At 47.3% G+C, this 10,851-nt stretch overlaps 1 protein-coding gene across 1 annotated transcript in view; it reads left to right on the top strand.

Annotated features, from left to right (window-relative positions):
- The window catches only part of Kazn (kazrin, periplakin interacting protein), an 802,099-nt gene that overhangs the window by 165,945 nt on the left and 625,303 nt on the right, over positions 1-10,851 (top strand). The gene's annotated exons all lie outside the window — the stretch shown is intronic.

Here is a 10,851-nt window from a genome sequence, read left to right as displayed (position 1 = left end):
CCTTCCTTCCTTTCTTCGTTCCTTCCTTTCTTTTTCTTTCTGAGATAGGGTCTTACTATGTAACTTAGCCTGGTCTTGAACCCACAGTCCTCCTACCACAGCTTCCTGAGCACTAGGATGGCAAGCATGTGCCGCCGTTCCCAGCTATGTGCAATTTCCTGACTGCAAGTATTATGAGGAAGTAACATCAAAAGATGTTCCCAGTCTCTAATCTGGATTTAAAAAAAAAAAAAATCAGCCTCTTATAACAGACAGAATGGACTAGGTTATGCCATGGTAGCAAATGGTTCCCTCAGTCAGTGACTTAGAATTGACATTGGTAAATTCACCAGGGAAGCCAGCATGACAAGGTCCCCCAGCAGAACAGCCCAGGAGAACCAGCAGCTTCCAACAGCTCCAACACCTCCAACAGCTTCTCCCAACAGCTTCCCTAACAGCCTCCCGATAGCCTCTCCAGGTCTGCCTCTGTAACATTGCATTGAGCTCATTACATTGGCTTTTCTGGCAGGAGCTTGGTGGTTCTCATCTTTGGAAGAGATCGGGACCTCACTGTTACTGAGGATGGCTGTGGCACTTTTGGGGGAGCTCTGGTGCTTACCTTAAGCGTTGCTTCCTGGCTCCAGTGCAGCTCCCTCAGCCTGCTAGCCAAGATAAGTCATCCTGGTGGCACAGACGTTCTAGCTTCCACCACTGACTTTGAGCCTTCCCAGCACAGAAGGCCTGCATGAGACATTTTTGTGGGATGAAGGCCCTTAGCTGGACTCTTTGGTCCTTCCCTGGTGAATTTTGCAACATTTGTCATTCCCACCATCCCAACTTTGAGTCATTGGAAAGAAGGCCTTCTTATCATCTGACTCATACCAGAGAAAGGCAGCCTAATCCACCCAGAGTGGCAACCACAGCCAGTGTAGATGGAGCAAACCCCACAGAAGCTCTGCAACAGCCAGACTTTCACTGCTGCAGCCAATACCTGAGATAAGCAGTTTCAGGGGAAAAGATTTATTTCTGCTCACGGCTTTGGAGGATTCAGTCCATGGTCTTCAGGCTCCATGGCAGAAACATATGGTGGAAGGACCTAGCGGAGGAGAGTTATTTGGCTCATGGCAGGCAGGAAGCAGAGTCAGAGCAAGGAAGAGCAAGGCAGAGGGAGGGAGAGAGAGAGGCAAGGGGTTAGGGACCAGAACACACTGTTCCAGGTATACCCCAGTGACTCACTTCCTCCAACCAGGCTAGGATCTCATCAATGAATGAATCCCCTAATGAGTACAATGCCCCCATGAGCCAGTCACCTTCCAGAAGCCCTGCCTCTGAACCCGTGAGTCTTTGGGGGATCATAACCAGCTCTGAATTTGTCTATGACATATGCCCACTTTCATTTACACAACCAAAGCAAGGCACATGGGCACACCTCACAGGTAAGCAGGGCAGTGCAGTCCAACTGTACGTCCAGGTGGGAAAGCCTACACATTTTGCTGAATATCATTGATGTCTGCAAAGTCTACTGTTCTGTGCACCAAGCAGTTCACCTGCTGTCTTTCAGATAAAAATATTCCTTCCCAACAGGAATATGCTGTTCCAACAGGATGTAAGACCTCAGGGTGGTATAATAGGGGTTCTGTGTCAGGTTTGAGGAGGAGGAGTTCACTATCACACATCCACTACATAAAAGAAGTATTCTACAGGGACAGGGCTAGCATAGTGCACATGTCATTCCAAGAGCATCAGGACATTGGCTGGTGGCAATGCTGTCATTCTTCTGGACAGATGTTGTGAGGTTTCCCTCCCTGAAGATGGAGGCCACTCCCAGAGAAGACCACAGTTCCATTCTCTGGAGTGATGCCCCCTATCCATCATCCTTTGGGACCTGGCTGTGTCCTCTCAGAGATTCTCTATTTACAAATATTCCCCTGGGCCACACCAGAGTGGAGAAATCCTCCCTTCGGGAGCATCTGTCCCAGTTCATATTGCCCATGTGCCTCTGGGACTTCAAGAATCATTTTAAATATATTAAGTCATATTCACATTTAGTCCCACTGGATATTTCTTTATTGTGACAATGTAACACACACACAAACACACACACACACAAGTCACAAATTTTCCAGCCAGTTCTCTGTGAACAGCCACACTCCCTGCTTATTTTGAGACTTGATGTTCCTGTTTATTATATCTCTCTGCTTTCCCATTGTCTTTCTCCCTTTTTTTCAACATTACCTGCTATACCTTGAACCTATCCTGCACTAATCACAGATTCACAACCTTATTTTCTTTCCCCTGAGATACTTGGCACAGTGAATAAGCCTTGCTGAACCACGGCTTGGCCAGATCTTTGCTTAAGGCCCCCTAATTAATTAAAAGGTCTTTAACAATGGGAATGGCAGCTATGTGTACCTTCCATTTGACCCTTGCCATAGATTGAGTTTTAATTGGCCCTTGTTGCTCTAAGACTTTATTGATTCTGTAAGCGTCTGAAGGAAAGATAATGTTGCTTCTCTACATCAATACATGGACCTTCCTCCCCGTGACATCCTGAATTCTTTTCTTTACCTATTTGCAGAATCACCAACTCCTTTCTGAGTTTTTCTCACACCTGTAACACCTTGCCAAGTGCAGCCAGTAGTATCCCGAATTTCCTGACTGCATTCCCTTTTCCAGAATGTTCCTCAAAACTGTGCTTGTTCCTTGAGGACATGATGCAACTCCCCACATCATCACAGATGACAATTGGCCAACTGCTCTCCACTCCATAACATGGGTCACCCTCTCCCCAGCCCCTAATTAGCTTCCTTGCTGCACCCCCATTTGTGAAGCCAGTGCCAAGTAGTTGAGGTTTGGGTTCTGGCAGCAGCTCACTTGAAGATGCCCAAATCTGTACCAGTGAAGATGGGCCTCATGTGCTACAGTAACAGAGATCCCTAAAAGCCCAGGGTCTTTACACAACACATATTTATTTCCTAATCACAACATTGGTTGATTTCTGGTCAACGGAAGTCTGTGCCCTACACAGTGCTCCCTTAGGAACTTAGCTCATGAAGCCTCTATCCTCTGAGCTGGCTCCAGGACTCATGCAAGGGAAGACAAGGCAACAGATGTTACATGGGCTCCGGAGGATTCTCCTCAGACATGGCCCACTCACATTTCCTTGGCCCAAACACAATGCATGGTGTCACCTGTGGTGGATTGCCAACAGGTGGTCAACTTATTGCACCCGATCCATTAAATTAGCATGGTGCTGGGTGTGGGAAGCCTCCCTGAGGATTGCTACCAGGAGCATAAGAGGCAGACCTGGAGAAGCTATTGGGAAGCTGTTAGGGAAGCTGTTGGGAGAAGTTGTTGGGAGAAGCTGTTGTAGGTGTTGGAGCTGTTGGAAGCTGCTGATTCTCCTGGGCTGTTCTGCTGGGGGACCTTGTCATGGTGACTTCCCTGGTGAATTTGGCTGTTCCTATGTAAGGAAGAACTTGGGACCTTGTTGTCACTAACAATGGTTGTGGTTTGTTTTGGGGAGCTCTGATCCCCACTTTAAGTATCACTTTGTGACTCCAGAGGGGAGGACGGTGTACTACTCAGCCTCCTGGAAAAGCTCATTGCATTGGCTTTTCTGGCAGGAGCTTGGTGGTTCTCATCTTTGGAAGAGATTGGGACCTCACTGTTACTGAGGATGGCTGTGGCACTTTTGGGGGAGCTCTGGTGCTTACCTTGAGCGTTGCTTCCTGACTCCAGTGCAGCTCCCTCAGCCTGCTAGCCAAGATAAGTCATCCTGGTGGCACAGACGTTCTAGCTTCTACCAGTGACCTTTGGGCCCTCCCAACACAGATCCATGGAGCGGGCCTGCATGAGAAATTTTTGTGGGATGCAGGCCCTTAGCTGGACTCTTTGGTCTTTTGTGTGTGGACATATTTCCTGCACTCTCTTTTGTAAGGGATTTTTGGGGTGACTAAATAATCTTACAAAATGTGTCCTATATTGTTTTGTTCCCCTTACAAAACCCCAAACCATGACATTGCCTGACTTCCAGTGTGCAGGGGAGGGATACCATTTTACCAAGTCTCCATCAATGGGAAAGGAGTCAAAACAGTGTTCTCAAACACTTACCTTTCCCCAATCTCTTCTCAGAGCCCCATGCTTTAAAAGATATTCTCCAGCAAAACCAGAGTTGTTATGCAACAATTTCTCTCCTCAAAATGTTCTGAGGTTTGCAGCTGTGAAGACAGATGTTATTCTTTACACACTAACTTGATGTCAAATATCAAAACTATCTGTGTAACCTCAGGAAAAATGAATGTACAGTTTCGATTAGGCTGCATAAAACCATGAGGATAGCTGAGGACCCCATGTAATTACTTTTTTGACCCTAGAAATACAGGTGTCAGGGAAGGTGGTAACTTCTATGCACAGAACCCTCCAAAGAAAAAAAGAAGAGAAAATATTTTAAATTAAGGAAAGAAAGTTTAGAAACAAACTTCTCTGCTTTTAACCTTCTCTGGTTCCAGCCAAACCCCAACTCCCCACTAGCTCACATGGACATACCTGAGCCTCTCTCTCTCTCTCTCTCTCTCTCTCTCTCTCTCTCTCTCCCTCCCTCTCTTTCTCTCTCTCTTCCTCCCTCCCTCCCTGCTTCCCTTCCACTCTTCTGTGGAGAGTAAGACAAAGAGGAACCATTGCTTTGAGCGTTAATGCCTGGCAGACCCCCTGAAGCATAGTCTACTTGCAGGCATCCACATCATTAGGTATTCAATGCTGACTTGAAAATCCTGCCCCATGACTACACTGTCTCTGGTTCTGCATTTGCAAGTTAGCTTCGTGCCATGTTTAGCATACTTTAAGGAGGTACCAAAAACCTGTTACTCATGGTGGTCTTCCCTGGCCTCTGAGCATCCCAGGACTCAGGTGATCACCCCTGACTCCCTGGTGGGCCCAGACTACTCTCTCTTCATCCTCCCCCTGGCTCACTGTTCACCCTCCTCCATCCCCTTTGCTCATAACCTTGCAAGTTCCAGTCAAGAGACACTTGTCCACCTGCACCCACTCCCCAGGGGAATGCGCCTGCGTCCTGCCTTTCAAAAATCATCTCCACATCAAAGATCCTCACATCCCCATCTCAAGCCTGAACTGTGGACCTGACGCCTCTAGAGGAGTCTCATTGTCATGTCCAAGTCAAAAAAACTGAGGGCGAAACCTGGCTTCTTCTCTCAGTTCTCTCCCCACCTCCCTGAACCATCACCACCAGCAGGACCACAACCTGGTAAGAGAGAACCAACCCCTTCTTGTAGCTCAGGTTCCACGCCACCAAGCCATCCTGACCTGACTCTTTGTTATGTATGTCACAGCCAACCCTTCTGGGCTTCACATGAACTCTGTGTTGTTTAAATACATCTGTAGAGAATCCCAACTCCACACCTCCTCTCCCTCTGCTCCCCTGGTCCAAGCCACCATCACTTGGTGAGATGACAGCCTTGGTGTTGGTGGGTCTCTTTGTGCCCATCCTTGCCCTCTGCCCCCTTCCCAACACCATGGTAGCCAGAACAGGCCTTTCCTAATGAAATCAGGCCCAGGCCACCTCTATTCCAAGCCCTCCAGGGACTTCCCAACTCTCACAGAATAAAGTTCTATCCTTTCCTGGGTCCTTGGCTGTCCTCTCACCTCCTCCCTCTAAGCCTCCTTCACTCTGCAGGAGCCACCTGGACCTACTCCCGCCTGAGCCCCAAGTGCTTCTCTTGGGGTTGCACACCTGTTATCCTGCCCAGCCTGCCCGGCTCAGTCATCCTTACCCCTGTGCATCTCTTCTCTGCAGCTTTCTCACCTGCTCTGCCCCTGTTGATCTGATCAACCCCTGTACAATAGCAGTCCCTGCTCACCTGATAGCCTCGCTCTGTTTCATGACCTCTGGTAGCTCTCGCCCCCTGGCCCACTGGCCTGCCCATCCTGGGTGTGTCTCTCCCACAATTCCATGAGGGAAAATCCCTTTGTCTGCATTGTTCTTCCAACCCTGGTTCTTAGAATGGGGTTGGTGCCCAGTAAACACACTCTGCATGATGGGAGGCGCGTGCTGACACAAGACCTGGGCCCTGCAGCATTGTTTATTTTAAAAGACTGAGTATAGAGCCAGGCATAGTGGTGCAGACCTGTAATTCCTGCACTCCAGAGGCTGGAGGATCGAAGTTCAAGGCCATCCCAGGCAACTTAGGGATTCAGTGAATCTCTGTCTGGAAACAAAAAGTAAAACGCAGTGGGTGATATAGTTCTGTGTAGTGGCCTGTGCCCGAAAGCAAGTACTGGGGGAGAAAAAAGAAGATGCAAAAGAAAGAGGAGGAGAAGGAAGGAAGGGAGAGAGGGAGGCAGAAGGGAGGAACGAAGTACATTATCTTATTTTCCACAAGTCCTGCTTCTGTCACTGGTTTCAATGCATTTCAATGCAGTGTAGGTAGAAGGTGGAACTCCAGCCTACGTGGTCTCCTGGCCATGAGCCACCCCTAGCCAGCTCGCAGTTCCCCGGCACTGCCTGCCCCTTCCCACCATTTCTGACCCCCTTGCCATGAGTGCCTGCCCCACCTCACTGTCGCGGCCAGCTCCGTTCCTGGCTGGATATCTCCTTCCCTAGAAGCCCTCCAGTTCCCCCAGTGGGCCAGATCTCTCCTTCCTCTATCTCCTCGAGGGCTGGGCCACAATCCCTGTCCTCCTTTAGCTTCCACACTGTGCACACTGCCCAACTCACTTCACAGCGCCGATGCTGCCAGAGCAACATCCTGCTCATGCCTGTTTCCTGCGGAGCACTTGAACTCAGGTGCCCATCAAGAAAGGCTTATGAATTAGAACATCTCAACACTTGTGCCGATGGGGTCCTCACCTTTGCTATTGAAAATCCTGTCCTGAGACCGCAGAATTCACCCTCTCTTAGCTCAAAAGAGAATAGCTATCCTCATGCCCACAGGACCACCTGCGCACAGGCTGATCTAATATCCATGCTACTGAACTCATGGGCAGCCAAGATCTCCTCTCAGGAACCTAATGGAGCAATAACTGTGGCCACAGGAGAATGCATAGCATTGGAGAAAACTGGACACGAAGGTCTGGCTATGCCATCTCAAAGTGAGTCTTTCAGAATAAAATTGCATTCATTTTAGAGATCCTAGTAGTAAGCCCCGAGATCATTCATTTTTTTTCCTTAGGAATTGTTTCGTGTGTTCAGCAAACAAAAGTCTCCCTGACTCATGTACTCGCTATAACATTTGATATTTTTAATCAATTTTAGACCCAGCAGAAAAAAAAAAAAGTAACTTATTTGCTCCTCTGTGGAGTAGACACTGAAGCCACTAGAAATGTCCTCATAGGCCCTTGTCTATCTCTCTGGGCCTCCCTGTCCTCAGGCCAAACGGCCATCCTACCAGTCTGGACTTCGTTAGCTACAACAGCTTGCATTCATGAATTTCAAAGATGATCTACTGCTAGCATTTGCTGTACTTCTTCCATTTTTTTCTTCTGCACTTCTTCTCTTTTCTCAATGTCCATCCTCCTCCAAGAGGTCTCTTACTTTAGAAAGTCTCATGTATACATGTATTATACACATGTACATGGGTGTGCATGTATGTGTATGTGTGTGCATGTATGTGTGCATACATGCGTACAGGCAATGCGAGAAGTGCCAAGGATGTCTAAGACGACGGCCCCCCACTTCAGAAGCTCTATGTGCACACAGTGCATCAATCAAAGGGTCTCTCCATTATGTCGGAATAAGTTGCAGCCACAGTGATGACATAGCTGCAGCCCCTTCAGACGTTCCACTTTGTCAAGTCTGTTGAAAGTGTGCCAACTTCCTGTTTGTTCCGAGAGCACTCATCAGAGGTGCTTGTGGCTGTAGCACTTACCCTGAGATAACTCCCGGATGACAATCCTGACCTTAACCCCCCGAAGTTAAAAAGTGCTGATCGTCGTATACATTTCTGTTACACTGGATTTGGAAACATGTTCCATTTCAAAATAACTCCAAGGAGAGTTGTTATGTCTTATTTTTACACTGAGAGTCAGTCAGATTTGCTTCAGCCTCGAAGAGTTTATTTCTGTAAAATTAAATGAATACAGACAGTGAGCTGTACTTGTTTTTCTAAACAGGAAGTAAGATAAACAGCAATGCTGCAATAAAAGGAAACAAATGATCAGGATGTAGAAGGACATAGAACCCATCCTTGGGAAAGACAAAACTCAAACTGCCTTAAGCAAAAGAAAGGTTTTTATTATTCAAATGAACAAACCGCTCACACAGGTATTGTTACAGTGAGATGTGAAGGCGACGTTATCAGAAATCTCTAGTTCCCTTTCTCTTTGCTCTGTCTTCCCCTCTGCTTTGGCAGCAGTTTTAGAGATACTTGCTCCACAAGATGATAAGGTCATCATCAACAATCTGAACTTCGAACCTCCCACTAAATTAGTGGCTCAGGCAAAAGGAGACCATCTTTTTTCAATGGATTCAGATCAAGTCCCAGGGATGTCCGCCATTGGCCCAGCCAGGGATATAGTCTCATCCCTGAGCCAATCATTGTGGCCAGAGGAGGGGGCTGTGGTCACTACCATCTGAATTTCTTATACTGCGAATGGAGATCTGTTCCCCAAAGCAAAGCCACAATGCTGTTCCCCGTGTAGGAACTGATATTGTAGATTGAGAATGACTCATGTCCATTCCACCCCTGTGACTGCTACTTATCATATGTCCATTTAAATGGATTAAGAAATACCTAGCAGGCTGGTAAGGCACAGTTCTGGATAGGTCTGTGGATGATTGACATGTAGCTCAGAAAACCGAGGGGGAAGGCCCACCCTGGGCGTGGGTGGCACCAATAAGCTCACAGCTTGGATGGAATAAAGAAGGAAAGAAGAAGGAAGTGTGCCATTTCTGAAGAGCTTTGGTCTTCAGCATTGCCTCTGGATATTGGGCTCCAGTTTCTTCCTCTCCCAATGCACATTCACAGTGGGGACTCCACAGTGAATTTTCAGGCCTTCCAGACTGGTGCCACATCCTCTACATCTTTTCTCTTTGTGTGCTTTGAAGGGTTCTGTTTCAATATAGAGGAGCCCAGTTAAAGAAAACTTGCCATTGATGATCTGCTAACACTTCTAAAAGCTTGCTAATCATGTGTGTTAGGTAGCACAGGGTACTGGACGGCTACTTGGGACCTTGGAAGGCTTTCCCACTGGGGCAGCTAGGAGGAATTCCTCTGATCTCATGGAAACAGTCCCTCAGGAGTATGGAAGCAAAAGAAGCACCATAGTGAAGGGAGAGAACCATTCATTCCACAAGTTCTGGGCATGGGAGTTAACTGGGGCTATAGCTTGGCAAGAGGGAATTTTGTTTGGGTTTCCTTCCTCTCCTTATGGAATACGTACCAGGTTCCCCATCACATTGTGGGAGATGGTACCCTGCTGGGCCATAAGCGGACCAAGAAGCCATGCCTTTTTCTCCTATTCTGTCTTCTTTTACCTTCCATCTCAGAGTTCTCAAGCCTGTTTCTTGCTGATGAGATAAGGAAGGGCCCTCAATCCTCCAGGCTAGCTCCACCCCATCATATACCAGTATGAGCAGATGGGAAAGAAATTTTTAGCTGGAACACAGTCACGGTTCTCCCCCAAAGAACCCCACATGCATCAGCCAATCTCCAGGAAATTTCACCACATGCATGGGGAAAACATGAAGACATCTGTCTGCCTCAAACTGACATACAGGATCTAGGACTGTCCCTGGTAAACCTGGACTTCTCATCAAAAACTACATCTCTCTGCTTTGCATTGATGTGGTCCCGTGTACATGTATGGTGCTCACTGTTTTTCAGAAGATCGCAGCCAACTGCGAAAAGCCAAATGTGATAAGAGTTGACAGCTGAACCCTGCTGTCCCATACAGGCACTGAAACACTGGATAACCATGAGAACATGTATATGTTGTTCTGGAAAGACTTCCTAGATTTATCACCAGCTGAAAGATTCAGCAGAACAGTGAGAGACTATGAATAACGTGTGAAAATCAGTGCACACATGCAATTTCCTGTTGTTGTACGTGTAGAAAGAAATACTAGAATCCCTACGTGTTGGGCCCATGGATTCCATGAACAGAGACCACACTTCCCAGACTCCCTTGCAGCTAACTTCTTTCCAAGGTGGCAAGCCTAAAGAATGTGTGGAATTTCTAGGCATTAGCTTTCAATGGAATAGGAGTACCCTCGTGGCCCTTTTGACCCTTGCTGTGGAATTCCTTGCCTTTCTTCTGTCATGCAAAAAGAGAGGTCATAAAACTGAATGTGAAGGGACTTGGCTCCTCGACTGAAAGGCAACCTTACAGCCAGGATGACCCCTCCTTGGGCTGTAAAGGGGGCGAATATTATCTCTTGTCTTCCTGTTGCTCCTCTATAGCTACAGCAGTAGGATCTATCCTCATACATCCAGAACAGTTCCCAGACCATTGACCGCAATTTTTCTGAGTAATAGCATTAGAAATGAGGAGAGGGGGATTCTTGCCAATTGTTTTTCTTTTTACCTAAAATGCTGCTATTTTTAAAAATTAGCAAGTAGTTTGTTTCACTTGTTAATTTTCTTAGGCCTCAGGTGCTAAAACTGGGTTCACTGGGATCCTTGAGCTGTGATATGCTCTCATGATGGGTTCATGAAGGGCCCTCCTTTCATTAGTTATTAGTTAATGGTTTATTTTTTAAAATAAGTGCCATGTAGCCACCGCCACACAACAAAACCTGGGGCACAGCCCCATCGCACCTGGGGGAACCCTTCTCCATCACCCCCCCCCAGCTTTTCTCCTATGTAAGTGTATGTTTGGTCACGTGGCCTCATAAAAGCACAGAGATACATCCTGAAA

This window comes from Octodon degus, unplaced genomic scaffold (assembly GCF_000260255.1).
Source record: "Octodon degus isolate 3935 unplaced genomic scaffold, OctDeg1.0 scaffold00092, whole genome shotgun sequence".
NCBI classification, from domain to species: Eukaryota; Metazoa; Chordata; class Mammalia; order Rodentia; family Octodontidae; genus Octodon; species Octodon degus.
Note: the sequence above shows the minus strand (reverse complement) of the source record. Positions and strands in the feature narration are given on the sequence as shown.